Raw genomic sequence first — 12462 nt, forward strand, 5'->3', positions numbered from 1 at the left:
AAAATAATAAAATAAAAATCAACTTTTAAAGACCAAAATAATTAATTACAATTGTAAATAAATTAGAGACGGGTAGAAAAACATTGGTTACTAACTAAATACCAATTTAAAAACTATTTAATAATAATATAAACTAATTTATAAACTATTTTTTTTTAATTTTTAACGTAATGTCTACTTTAGTTACTATTGTAACTAATTATTTTGGTCTTTAAAAATTGGTTTTTACATGATAAGTTTGTCATTTCCTAAATAACCAATGGACCTAAAAATTAATTTATTAAATCTATTAAATTAATTTATTTTTAATTTCACTTGGTTTAATTTAATTAAATCACAATTGATTCAGTTCTTGATTTTACTTTTTAATCCATCCAATAATTTATATTTTTAAAATTTCAGTACTCAAGTTTTCTCCTTTATATTCATTCATTCTGACATTCTTATTAAATGTGTTTAAAGCTTTTGTTTTTTTATCCAATGTCTTTATTGTGTTTTAAATAAAGAGAGCATTAAACAAACCATACAGAGATATAATTTAAAAAAATTATATATTAATGAAAATAACACCACTCTTATAAATTGACTTAACGAGTATCTATTTTTATTGAAAAATAGATAATTTTATCACTTTACAATAAAAGAAATTCATACAATAAAAACATGATTGCATAGGATAAAATTGAAAAGATAAAACCAAATCAAATTCAATTGAATTAAATAATTATTAAACCAGAGCAATCAAACTAAATATTATTAGTTTAAACTTTGTTTTGTCCTAAACCAAAAACCAAAACAACATATGGATAGTCCCGGGCAATCTGTTAATCATTGAACAGGATTATGCAGAGCTTTTGTCAGGAAGTGGCTGAATACCAAAAAAAAATAGATGAGTAAGCATAGGTTTGGTATTGATTTGGGACCCAAAAGAAGTAGATAGAATTTGACTTTGAAACAGTGAAGTAATTAAATTGTAAAGTATATGGTATATGAGGTACATTATAGTGTATATATATGTATATATATGTGTGTGGTATTATTCTCCAAAATAAGTTACACTTGAATGAATAACGACAATATAAATTGATGCATCCGGGTGTTGTTGGCATTGATCAAATCAGTGTTTTATAAGATGTTTGGTTTGGTGGAGAATTGGATTTAAATTGAAATTGGTTTAAGAAAAGGAAATAAAAAATTGAACAATGTGATTGGAGAGAGAGAGAGAAAAAGAAAAGTGGCATAAAAGGCAAGAAATGCAGTGGTGGTTGTGGTGTGAGTAATATAATAAAAATAGATAAGAAAAGTGAAATGGAGAGTGTACGGGGCAGAGACAGACACATGGGTCCACCAATGATTTGGTATGATGGGCATTTGATTCCGTGGGAAGTAGATGATTGTGGAGCGTACAAAGTTGGGAGTGATAGATAGAAAGATAGATGAGGATTCAGCATTCAGAATTCAGCATTCAGCATTTGAGATTAAGTTTCGGTGATGTTTCTTTGTTCCTACCGACCATGTTGCTTTCCCCTGTTTCTTTTTTTCTTTTATAAATTATCATTTTTCCACATTTCTTTTATCTGCTTTTTCCATCAAATTTCAAACTCAATTAAATAAGTTTAAAATAGATCTGGCCGTAGGAGTTGTTGTTGTTTTTTATACGAGGAAGAGAGTGAGCATATTATGGTTTTATGTTTTTTTTTTTTCTTGAATTTGAAGTATGTCTGAGGTGAGCATGCGTACCAAATGTCCTATTCAAGGAAACAATGGCTTACTACAGTGCAGGGTCCACTATGCCAGTTGCCACACGTTTTAGCCCCAACACTATTTCATATCCATTCATTTTTTTTATTTCTTTCTGCACTTTCTTCTTTAATCAGTTAAGAGTAAGAATATCAAAACAAGATTTAATTCCCAACAAAATATTCTCTCTCTATCTCCTTTCTTATCCTTCCTCTTTTTCCTCTGCTCCCAACATAAATCAATGTTCCAATCAACACCAACCAAAAATAAAATTAAATCCATTAAAAAACTATATCTAATCTTTTAAAAAACAATTATTCGTTTTAAATATTTTTAAAAATCTCTTTCCGTTTAAAGAAAAACAATATTCCCTGCAAATATTAAAATATAAACAAAATAAATATTTGCCAATAATAAAAATTTAATAAATAGGAGTACTCGTGGGTACTCCAATCCATGTAAAAAATCTCTTATGTTAGAGAATAAGATTTACAGATAAAAATGATCAAAACCTAGTTATATTCTGTTCATATAATAATTCTAATAAGCTTAAACCTATTTAAAAACATCAGGATATCAATACATAAGTCAAATTATCTATCAAGAAATCCAGCAACTTAGTCCAATTTCAGAATATAAGCATATCAGCTCAAAAGAAATATTTTGCCTCCTTGCTATCTATTGTAGTTTTCCAAGCATCCATTGTGACTATAGTTGTACCCCAAGGAAATTTCTCTCATGCAATTCGAGAATTCAGCCAAAAGCAGAGAAAAGGCGTTAATCATGTAGTGATTTTAAACATTCATATACATTAATACACCAATCAGAATAAGAGAAATTTGACTTCGGAAATTTATAACTTACCCATGCCCACGCCTTTACTTGGACAAAAGCAAAAATTTCAACAGGATCCACCACTGCATTATTGAAAATTATCTTATTTTTATGGTTCCAAATTTCCCAAATAATGAAAATTCACATACATTTCAAAACACAATTTTCCAAGTAGTTTAGACCCGTAAAACCTATTTGTTCGAAATGTTGAATAGCATTATCACAATGTACAAAACCTCTAGCAGCCCAAGCATCAAACATATATCATACTTTAGAAGCCACTTTACATGTGAAAAAAAGATGATTTAGTGTTACAAACTCAAAACCACACATAGCACACATCTCCCTCTCCCCTCCAACCTGAAATTTGTGAATAACCTTAACAATATCAATAACAATTATCGTCATGGTAACTACACACCAACTATAATTCAGGTTAAGAGCAGTCAATTCATCTTCTAATTCAACCTCATTTGATCTTAGATTCTCTGTGCTGGGTTTTTTTTAAAGTAAACTTTTAACATTTATGTATTAGTAATGAACTTTTAAAAGTTTAGTGTTAAAATGTACATTAATTTAAGTTTAATATTTTCAAAAATAAAGTTATTATTTTCTTTAGTAAAACCTTTGAATTGTGTATAATATCATCTATTTTGCTTGAAAAATACCATTGCATTAATTTAGTCTTGTTCCGTATATTTATAATATTTACGAAATCTTCTTTCAGTTTAAACATACATTAATTTAAGTTTCATATTTTTTTTTAAAAATAAAATTAATATTTTCTTTACTAAAACATTTGAATTACATATAATATCATCTAGTTTTCTTAGAAAAATACCATTACATTAATTTAGTCCTGTTCCATATATTTCAAATATTTATCAAATCTTCTTTGAGTTCAAATAAATAAGTTGAACAATTTTTTTACTAAATAAAAAAAAATATTATTGAATATTATATCATACACTATATATATTTAAATTAATCCAATATTATTTTTCAATTAGACCAAATAACTACTATAACCCTATGTTTTTATACGTCTTTTATCTGAAATTCATCTAAAGTTTTTAATAAAATATACTTACATTAATAATATTTTCAATCATTATTTTTTGTATAGACAGAGTTGATTATTTATTCAATTAGTTTCACAACTGCATAGACAAAGAACTAATTTACCGCCTTTTAAAAATTGTCTATCTCCTCACACATATTCCACGTCTCAGTAAACAATTAATTTACTTCTATTTTTACCTGTTTTAATATAAAATAATTCACTATTAAATTGTCAAATCAAATCACACATATTACTTTAACTTTTATTGTTAATAATTTTATTTAAAAGAGTTTTTGTCAACCTATTTTATATATGCCAAATTTTATTATAATAGAACCACATCAATAAAGTAATAAACTATTTATATTTTTTAAAAGTATATATTATATTAATTTTTATTTTATATAAATGAGGTATCAAATAATTTTGTATTAGTGTAAAATTTTGAAAATATGATATGTGAAAAAAAAATGTCATATCAATGTAAATTTAAAAAAAACATATAATTCAATGGATAGTTATTTAAAAGTTTAATATTTAATAATAAAAGTAAGAATGATAACGTGGGTTGGGTTGACCGTCCCGTAACCTAGAATATGTGGATTGATTTTTCTGGTCAACGGTATGTATCAGTCTGTATAAGAAATATTTTTTTAAAAAATTAATAAAAATAAATTTTAAATAAAAATTTTGATTTTTTTTTATTTAGATGGATTAGATAAGCAATATCATATTATTATTTTCACGACATATGCCTAATAAGATATGAGTAAAAACTTCAAAATATAAAATTTACAGACTTTCGGAGTTATAAAATCTGGAAGTTAAGATTTGTTTTTCAAATTGTACAAGATTCCAGATTATACAATCTAGAATACAAATTTTGTATTCAAGATTGTAAAATTTGGAATGAATAATTTTAGAAGCTTTTAGAATACGAGATTGTATGAGGAAATTATGGGGGAGCAAAATTTTTTTTATAGATTTTTAAGTTATGTGAATTATGCAGACAAACATACACAACCATATACTTGACCCACAAAAAATGCAGATTATATAAAACAGGTTTAAACGGATCATCAAATTGGATTAAGTAACCACTAAGTTGTTTTTGTTTTTCTTCGCTAATAGGTCCACACACGCTACCCACTTTATCATCTCTAAATAAAAGTTAAAAGTTGCACAACTATCACTCTTATTTATGTGTAATTTTATTTTATTAGCTTGACGATAATTTAAAGGGTATATTTACTTGATATTTTAAAAAAATTGTAATATCTTTTTCTTTAAAAAAATGTGGTGGTATTCAATTAAGATTCTTAAACATTTAAAAAAAATCTTATAGTGTTCAATTAAGATTTTAAAAAATAAAATAAAATAAAATAAAAATTATTTAGTATTCAAAACCAACCGATATAAACAGAGTTATCCATTCTATTTTCAAACGCTTTTCTATATCCAAGAAAATGATTTCCGCTATATTTTTTAGCAAATTGATTCACGCGCCTTTTGAATATGTATCTAATCAATTTCTAAAATTTTAAATTTGTCTTAAATTGATGGAAATTTAGAATAGATTTTTTGTGTTCCAGACAGAAATGAACCAAAATGAAATTGAAAAACCAAAATCCTATTTGGGAAAGACAAATCCATACATTTTAGAAAACAAAATCAAAATCCAGAAATATATTATGGAGATGAGATTCTAGAAAACAAAAATCAAGAAACATGTTTTGGAAGGCAAATTCTCCCTGGCCCTCAATGGTTCTTCTACACCTCCACACATCCATATGAAATACCAATTTTGTCCTTATTTAAAATTTTAAAAATCTATTTCTCTTTTAGCCTCATATTGTATTCTTTCATTGTACAATTCATTATATATGTAAATTCAGGTATACATACCTAATTGTGGTATTCATTTTCTAATAACATATCAAATATTATAATTCGATATGTATTACTACATGTGGATCTGGAGTATACATATTAGGTGCGAGAAGCAATTGTCTTTTTTTTTTTTTTTTATTGTTTTGTACATTCAAATTTTGCATTACTGTTATTATACATGATTATCCAATCAATGAAAACATTTTTTTTATTTGACACTTATACGTGATGTTGTTCTGTTATTTATTGCATTATTAAACATTTTTCTTTAATCATAGAACTTCTATGATCTAATTTAAATAACATGGCTAAACAATTAAGGTTAATAAATTGCAAAAACAATTATTATTTGGAATTTTATGGACAACAAAAAGTAAGAAATAAAAAATGTTATAAATAACGGAGTGTTGAAACATGTATATATAAATTAATCTTTTGTAAAGACTGAAAGTCATGATAGCACTAGTATTTTTAGTATTATAACATGTATATAAAATATAGATATACAATGGCCTGATACAAATACCATCTTAAATTACATAATACAGTTTTAATTTCTTATATTTATCTTTTATAAAAAAAAAATAAATAGAAAAATACAACATATTAGAATTTATTCATAATATAAAGTGACATGTATTGTTAGAGATTCCACATCGACTAGAAATTAAAGAATTTCATAATATATTCGGATCACCCACTTCATACTATATCATTTTGAATGGAGAATGTTGAGAGAATTTTTAACTATGTATTTATTTCTTACCCTTATATATCAATTTATGTTGTTTTCCCAACTAAATTCTTAAATAAATTTTATTTGTTTCCTTATTTTATTTATGTATAGTAGTTCGGTATGATAATAATATTTTATTATAATTAGTTTCTTATCGAAATAGGAGATTCATAATAACAAAAAATTATTTATTATTTTCATTAACGATACTTTGAGTGAGTATTCATGTATTAGTAATAACATGCACTTCTGTTGTATCTAATTTTTACTTTTATTTTATTTTTATTGCAGATGTACTTAAAGAAATAATGTTACATTACGTAATTTATTTAATTTATTAATATTATAATAAATATAATATTATATTTTTTATTATTGTATTTTGTTTTATAAAATACTCGTGCTGGAGCTTAGTTAAAATAAAACAGAAGCAGGTATGTTTGTTGATGAAAAAAGGAGAGACATATTTAGTAAAGTAATAGCTAGCAGTCTATGGACATGCACAACTCCTTAAAAAAGTGGATAGAGAATATTACTGGACTTAAAAAGTGCTACCATTTATAACTGCTCCTTATCTGCAAACTTTTATCTGATTATGCCTTTGCTAGTAGAACTCGGAATATTCGGGGGAAAGCACTACAAAGAAATTTTTGAGTTCCTACTAAGTCGCAGATTTCTTTTGGACCTCTATATTATAGAATATATAATACCTTTATAGTATCAAAATAAAAAGACAAAAACTAATAATGTAGTCAATGTTCATGGAATTGTAAGATGATATAGGTATATTAGAGGATAAATATTATATTTTAAATTTTTAGTTACAACTACTTTTTCATATCAGTTATAACTATTGTTATAATTGTTCTATTAGTAGCTCGGTTTGTAATGACTTTTCTATTTTATTTTTTTATTTTTTATGTGTTATATATATAAATAGAGTACTCAGTAATATGAGTATGTTATTTGATTAATGAAATATTTTTTTTTCTTCTAAATAAGATATAAAAACTTATATGGTATCAGAGCTTCTAAGAGTTTTGAGTCATCTCTTTTGTTTCTCTATTTTGCTCCTTATTCTTTCATCATGGCAAGTCAAACCTTAAATCATCTTACTAATCCCTCCAATCCATATTACCTCAATTTTTGTACATATTGTGGTAGAAATAATCATATAGTGGATACCTGTTATCAGAAACAAGGTTTTCCACCTGGTTACAAATTCAAGAAGGGAGCAACGAAATCTGCTGATATGGCTGCATCCGTTAATGCTAAGAAGATGTTACTCCTTTCGAGGCTAATCCACCAAATTCTAACATTCAGATTTCTCAAGAACAACAATACAACAATTCAATGGCTTTGATCCAACAATCATCTTCTCAAAGCTCTGCTTTGAATCATATTAGTTCATCTCAAATCAATTAAGCCAAACTAGGTAAGTTTTCTAGTCACTAGGTATTAAACACATGGGTTACATATCATATATGCTATAATAAATTTCTTATCCATTCATAGTATTTCACATGTACTAGTCTTTTTACCCAACGAAAGCCAATTAAGTGTTAATCAACCTGGTACAATTCAAATATCTCCCTTACTCACTTTGACTGATATTTTATATGCACCTTCATTTCATGTCAATTTGATTTTTGGTTTTTGGTTTTTGATTTTTGTTTCTAGATTGACGAAAAATCACAATTGTTTAACCATTATTTCTTTTATTATTCAAACTTAACCATGGAGAGTGATTGGTACAACTAAGAAATCACACAACCTTTATTAATTAAGGACTTCTAGTATCCATCAGGTGTCACAAACAAAAATTGGGACGAGTAGACTTGACCATGAGAGTTCATGTCTTCATAATAAGAATGCCAACATCAATAAATATTGTGTAAATATATTTTCGAATGGGACATTTGTCTCATGATAGGTTGAAAATTTTATCTTCGTATTACTCAAATATTTTCATAGGTTTTGTTCATCCTTGTGATATATGTCATTTTGCTAAACAAAAGCGATTACCTTTTCCTTCTAGTTTTACTAAATCAACTCAATTTTTGGATTTGCTTCATGTTAATATATGAGGTTCTTTTAATCATGTTTCTATTGAAGGGTATAAATGATGTTTAACTCTTGTAGATGATTTTACCCGATATACATGGATTTGTTTAATGAAAACTAAAGCTGAAACACAAACATTTACAAAATTTCATCAACATGATTGAAAATCGGTTTAACATTCATATTTTGAATATCGCTCGTGCACTGATTTTTCAGTCTCAATTACCTCTTTATTTTTTGTCATATGCTGCCAAACACTCTGTTCATTTAATTAATAGAACTCCTACTCCTCTTTTACATGATAAATCACAATACCAAAATGGTTTATAATGAAATATCAGATTTATCTCAATTTGGTTGCTTGGTTTTTGCTACTACTAGTAATGTTCAAAGAAGAAAGCTTGGTTGTAGAGCCATAAAATGTGTTTTTCTCAGTTACAAAGATGGGATTAAAGGTTTTACTCTTTTTGATATGAATCAGAAAAATATTTTTGTGACACGCAATGTTATTTTTTATGAAAATAATTTTTCTTTTTATAAGGATATCATAGATACCAATTTGGACACACATGATGTGTTTAAGCATTTGTTTCCTTCTATTTTTGATAATGATATTGTTGTGCCTACACCTGTTAGTGATATTGTTTTTGAAATTGTATTACCATCAAATATTCCTACTAGTGATTCTTCTAAACCATTACATTTACTTGATATTGATGTCTTACAACACCAACATTCTGATCCACAATCTTTATCTGTTCGAGTTTCTACTCGTCTCAAACAACAACTTGAATACTTGAAGGAATATCACACTACATTCTTCTCTTCAAAAAAATATTACCAATCATTCTTCAAGTACTAAATATCTTATTCAAAAGTATCTCTCTTACCACAATTGTTCTCCTACATATTCTTCTTTTTGTCATAATATTTCTTCTATCCAAGAACCTAAATCATTTAAAGAGGTAATACAACATGATTGTTGGAAAGAAGCTATGCAACGTGAACTTGATGCTCTTGAGTCTAATGAAATTTGATCTTTGGTGGATTTGTCTCATGGAAAGCGTCCTATTGGGTGTAAATGGGTTTTCAAAACTAAGCATAAACCAGATGACACCATTGATAGGTACAAGACTCGTTTGCTTGCCAAAGAATATACTCAAACCGAAGGTATTGAGTATTTTGAGACTTTCTCTCTAGTAGTTAAAATTACTATCATCTGGTTTATTTTGTCTTTAGCAAGTGCTAAGCGATGAATTCTTCATCAACTAGATGTGAATTGTGTTTTTCTTCATGGCGATCTTGATGAAGAAATTTACATGAATCCTTTTGCGGGCCTGACTCTTTCTCATCCAAAGCAAGTTTGTAAATTGAGAAAATCTTTATATAGGCTAGAGTAGGCGAGTAGGCAATGGAACTCAAAACTAACTCAAATTGTGTAATATAACTTGGTTATGTTCAAAGTACAAATAATCATTCTTTATTTATTCGCACAAACAATCATACTTTTACCGCTCTATTGATATATGTTGGTTGGCAATAATCTTCAAGAAATCCAACATGTTAAAACTCATCTTCATAACTCATTTAGTATTAAAGACCTTGGTACTCTTTGCTATTTCTTGGGATTTGAGATAAGTCGTTCACCTTCTGGTATTGTTCTCAATAAACAAAAATATTATTTAGATCTTCTTTCTGATAGTGGTTTATTGGCTTGCAAACCTGCCAACAAACTTGCCACTTCGCTTATGGAGCCATCTTGTCCCCTCTCTGAAAGTGAAGGTTCATTACTTTTGAATTTAGGTGAATATAGAGATTTATTGGACGTTTGTAATATCTTACTCACACTAGGCTTCGTATCAACTTTGTGGTTCATAAGCTCAGTCAGTTTATTTCAAATCCACGAGAACTTCATATGACAACAACTCTTTGTGTATTACTATATTTGAAAGGATGTGCTCTTAGTCTATTATTTTCCAATAATAATCAATTTTTTATCAAAGCTTTTTCTGATTCGGATTGGGGAACTTGCATTGATTCTAGAAGGTTTATCATTGGATATTGTGTGCTTATGAGAAACTCTTTATTTTCATGGAAGTCTAAAAAGTAGTATATAATGTTCATATCTTCTTCAGAGACAGAATATAGAGCACTAGCTTCACTTGTTTGTGAACTTCAGTGGTTACAATATCTGTGACATGATTTGCATATTAATACTTCTGAATCTTTTATTGTTTATCTGCTATATGCACAGAAAAAAAATCTCACGTTTCATGAGAGGACGAAACACATTGAAATTGATTGTCATTTCATTCGGACTAAACTTTAAGAAGGTTTCATTCATTTAATTCCAATTTCTTCCTCTAATCAAGCAGCTAAAATGTTGATCAAACCTCTGCATCCTCGGTTATTTTGTGACAACTTATCCAAGTTGAACATGAAAGATATACATGCTTCAACTTGTGGGACGCTATTAGATGATAAATATGATCTCATATAATATTTTATATTTTTAGTTGTATAACTACTATTAGTTAACCTTATTAGTTATAACTGCTCAATTAGTTATATTTTATATTTTATCTTTTTATGTGCTATATAAATAGAGTATTTAATAATATGAGTAAGTGTGTAACATTATTTGATTAATGAAATGCATCTTTTTCTTTCTCCCTTTTCTCTTTCTTTCTCTAAATGAGATATATAAAACTAGTAAACCTCACATTATAAGTCGATTTTATAAGGTTGAATTAGGCTTAAAGTCAACTTCTTAACATGGTATCAAAGTCATCTAGAGTCTATCTTAGCGAGTGTTTGTTGGGCTTATTAGACCATCCGTTATCAGGTCGTTATCGGATCACCCATAATATATAGTCTCACGCACAAGTTGGTAGTCTCGATATGAGAAGGTGTGTTGGAGATCTCACATACTAGAGATTATGACATTTCATCATAGTTTATAAGTCGGTTTTATAAGGTTGAATTAGGCTTAAAGTTCAGTTCTTAATAACACATTTTAGCTTAAATTAGTACTCTAACATGGATATTTCTTAATAATTTAATTAGTAATTAATTTAAAATTAAAAATAGTTATTAGTTAAAACTTTAATAATTAATGTTAGATATCAATTTGAAAATTATTTTATAATTTTTGTTAATAATTTTTTAGTTTATAGAATTATATATAACTTAATGAATATAATGATTAATTATTCTGAACCTTAATAGTTTTGTTCTAATTATAGTATTCTAGATAAAAGTTAAGAAATTAACAGTGGTAATAATGAAAGAAAGACAATCATTGATATGGTTTGTTAGTTAGAAGTAAAGAAGAGAAGATAGAACCAAGTAATTAAACTTTGTTTAGTGTAAAAAAAATTGGACTAGAGAATTAAGAAGTGAGTAAGTTTACTCGTATTTTATTACCTTGTTTTTTAATATAGTTTTTATTTATTTATTTTTCTTCAACTAAGTATATTTGATTTGTTATTCATCTTTATATATTCCATTTCTCCTTGTCTTTGAAAAGAAGCTGAATCCCACGTGAAAATGTCAATTTAAAAAAATACTCCAACTATATAGGGGGCCTATGCACGAAGTGGGTAATTATACTATAAGAAAAAAAAACAAAATTTAAGAAGATTTGATTCCTATATTCCAAGTAAGGCACACCACAATAAACATTATGGAGAATCGTATATAGGAAAACAATTTGATTAATTTGAGTGAGGAAAATCAGTAAAGATGGCATTTAACACATAAAGTTACATAGTGAAAAATTGAAAGAGGGATGGTTGATTAAATTGAAAGCATGTGGTGCAGGGTGAGTGAAATAGAGGAGTTGGATATTTGGAGTGGTGAGAGGGGGAGCATAGATTGGCCCACTCCAAGTCCCTTTTGTAAGACTTGCTGGGTGGAGTGGAGTCTCACACATAACATTACCATAATGCTTGCGTTTAAAACTAGTGAAAGCAAAGAGAGGCAGCCATGTCATGTCAGACCCCATTACTAAGGTTACTGTGACTCTCAAGATTCAAGAGCAGAGGGAAAATTAATAAGGAAAGAATTTTGTGTTTGGTCCCACTCAGGAACACTTTGAGAGTTGGATATATAGTGCAAGTAAATTACACAAATA

This window comes from Phaseolus vulgaris, chromosome 2 (genome assembly GCF_051622355.1).
Source record: "Phaseolus vulgaris cultivar YP4 chromosome 2, ASM5162235v1, whole genome shotgun sequence".
NCBI classification, from domain to species: domain Eukaryota; kingdom Viridiplantae; phylum Streptophyta; class Magnoliopsida; order Fabales; family Fabaceae; genus Phaseolus; species Phaseolus vulgaris.